The sequence below is a fragment of the Sorex araneus genome, chromosome 1, assembly GCF_027595985.1.
Source record: "Sorex araneus isolate mSorAra2 chromosome 1, mSorAra2.pri, whole genome shotgun sequence".
NCBI classification, from domain to species: Eukaryota; Metazoa; Chordata; class Mammalia; order Eulipotyphla; family Soricidae; genus Sorex; species Sorex araneus.
The window spans coordinates 203124440-203127216 of NC_073302.1; the positions used below are offsets into that span (position 1 = coordinate 203124440).

Sequence of the window (2777 nt, forward strand, 5' to 3'; positions counted from 1 at the left end):
TGCAAACACAAATATCAATTTCTGATACTATGTAAGAATAATGTTGAATGATTATAATATATAATTATTTACCAGGAGATCTTATACTGTGCCTTTTATAAACACAAAATATCAAACATCTTTTTTTAATTTATTTTTTAATTAATTTTTAATTGAATCACCATGAAAACAGTTACAAAGCTTTCAGGTTTAAGTCTCAGTCATACAATGATCAAACACCCATCCCTTCACCAGTGCACATGTTCCACCACCATGAACCTCAGTATACCCCCCATCTCACCCCTTACCCTGCTTGTGTGGCAGATGATTTTCACTTTACTCTCTCTTTACTTTGATTACATTCAATGTTTGGACAGAAAACCCACTATTATTATTTGGAATTTTCCCCCAACTATCAGACCTGCTGAAAAGGCATCATTTGATCATTTGTGTTCTATTGCTGGTAATGAAGAATATATGATTTTGGATTTCTGGTATTTTAGTCATTAAGTCCAGAGTGATTTCTGCCAGAGGCTGCTGGTTTTTGAAATTGGTTTGTGTGCCTCTGGGATCATGGCTGTCCAGGAGCAGAGGAGCTGTTTGTGGGTGGCCACTTGGGATCTCGTCTGGGTGGAGAGCAATGCCAGTACCGCCCCCCCATCCCAAGATTTCCCACGCGCCCCATCACTGCAAACTCATACCTCCATCCAATGGGCTCTGAATGATGGTGGTCGCTCTGCCTGCCGCTTGCCACCAGAAGAAAAGGCCAAGGGACAAAAACCTTTCCCCTCCCAGGGCGGCACGGAGCCATAGCTTAGTGCACAGTCTAGAGGCATTTTTGCAAGAAGCAGCTGGGTTCCTAAATTGGTTTGTGTGTCTCTGGGTCAAACATCTTTATTGGGTGAGACTCTGAAATGTTTCAAATTTCCACCCTAAATCAAAATGTTATTTATTTTTCTTTTCTTTGTTTATTGCTCTTTGAAATAATGTTTCAGTTTCCTAACATCCCTCAAATGCGACCCATTAGTTTGCTACTCATTATGAACATGCAGTATTTGATGGACTTCAACTCACTGTAGTTATTTTCTTACCAGAGCATCAGCCATCCATTATCATAAAGCCTAATTTTGAACATAAGTATACATTTGTCTTTGAGTCATTGAGCTAAAATGCAAAATAAAATTTTTGATTCATCATTCTGTCTTTTTTTAAAAATTTATTTATTTTTAATTAGTGAATCACCGTGAGGGTACAGTTACAGATTTATACAATTTTGTGCTCATGTTTCCCTCATACAAAGTTTGAGAACCCATCCCTTCACCAGTGCCCATTCTCCACCACCAGTAAACCCAGCATCCCTCCTACCCTCCCTAATCCCATCTTCCGCACCCCCCGCCCCACCCTGCCACTGTGGCAGGGTATTCCCTTTTGTTCTCTCTCTCTAATTAAAAAATATGGAACGATTCACGAATTTGCGTGTCATCCTTGCACAGGGGCCATGCTAATCTTCTCTGTATCGTTCCAATTTTAGTATATGTGCTGCCGAAGTGAGCACTCATTCTGTCTTTTTTGAGCAGTGTCTACCTAATCATCCCAAAGAACTTAGCTGCTAATTTACTTTTATTTATTTACTGGTTTGGGGGCCACACTCAGAAGTGTTCAGGGAACCATATGTAGTTTTCATGCAGAACCTCCTATTTACAAAACAATCTCAGGACCCCACTTTCATTTTTAAATATCCTTTGGTGGTTTAACAGCTTCTCTTATCACCCATTCCAATATTTAAAACTTTCCTCAGGAAGCACTTTTGTAGCACAAACTACAATTAATGAGAATTAAAAGAAGAATATTTACTCCTCTTTAAAAAGAAAAGGAGATGGGACCAGAGCCATAGTACGGCGGTAAGGTGTTCACCTTGCATGTGCCAGCCCCGGTTGGATCCTTGGCATCCCTAATGGCCCCCTGAATACCGAGGAGTAAGCCCTAAGCACAGTTTAGAGGTAGGCAAGTCCTCTCTCCCCTGCAAAAAGGAAGAGGGGCCAGAGAGATAGTGCAGGGTTAAAGCCTTGCTTTAGACTGATGAAGTTCAAATCCCATTTACTGCATATGGTCCCACACACTGCCAGGGGTTATTCCTGGGCACAGAGCCAGGAATAGCTCCTGGGAATTTTATAGCATAGCCCACCCCTTCCCCTACCAAAAAGGAGGAAAAAGGAGCCGAGAGATAGTACAGGGGATAGTACAGGGGACAAGGTACACACCTTGCATGTGGCTGACTCTGTTCTATCCTGGTCCCCTCAGCATCACGAGAGCAAGGAAAGCAGATCCCACAGCTCCCGAGCACCACCGGGTGTGCCAACCCCACCCCTACTCCTCGAAAAAGGGGAGCAACAGAAGGTTGTCCTTGGAAGACCAAGGCCAAGATCTTTAGAAATATCTAGCTGCCCCCCACCCTCACCTAACCCCACCCCATGGCATTAGGTTCTGATCCCTTGAGAGTCTGGTAGTCTCCCTTAAAGCTCTACTATCTGATCCCAAGGTTGGCCAAGTCTGCAATGTCTCCTTAGACTAGCCTCAATCATCTGCCTTCTCCAAAACTTTTCTTTTTTTTTTTTTCTTTTGGCGGGTCACACCTGGTAATCCTCAGGGATTACTCCGGGCTCAGCACTCAGGAATTACTCCTAGTGGTGCTCGGGGGACCATATGGGATGGCAGGTAGGCAAGTACTCTATCCACTGTATTATCCTCAGGCCCCTCTATGAAGCTTTTCTGTCCTTTTTTGGGGAGGTTGGGGGGTA

The 2777-nt window shown here is 43.3% G+C and overlaps 1 non-coding gene across 1 annotated transcript; it reads right to left on the reverse strand.

The window, feature by feature from the left end:
• Positions 1-1427: 1427 nt before the first annotated feature.
• Positions 1428-1534, reverse strand: LOC129401249 (U6 spliceosomal RNA). The gene has a single exon (XR_008628181.1). It is a non-coding gene; the product is annotated as a U6 spliceosomal RNA (small nuclear RNA).
• Between the last annotated feature and the right edge of the window lie 1243 nt (positions 1535-2777).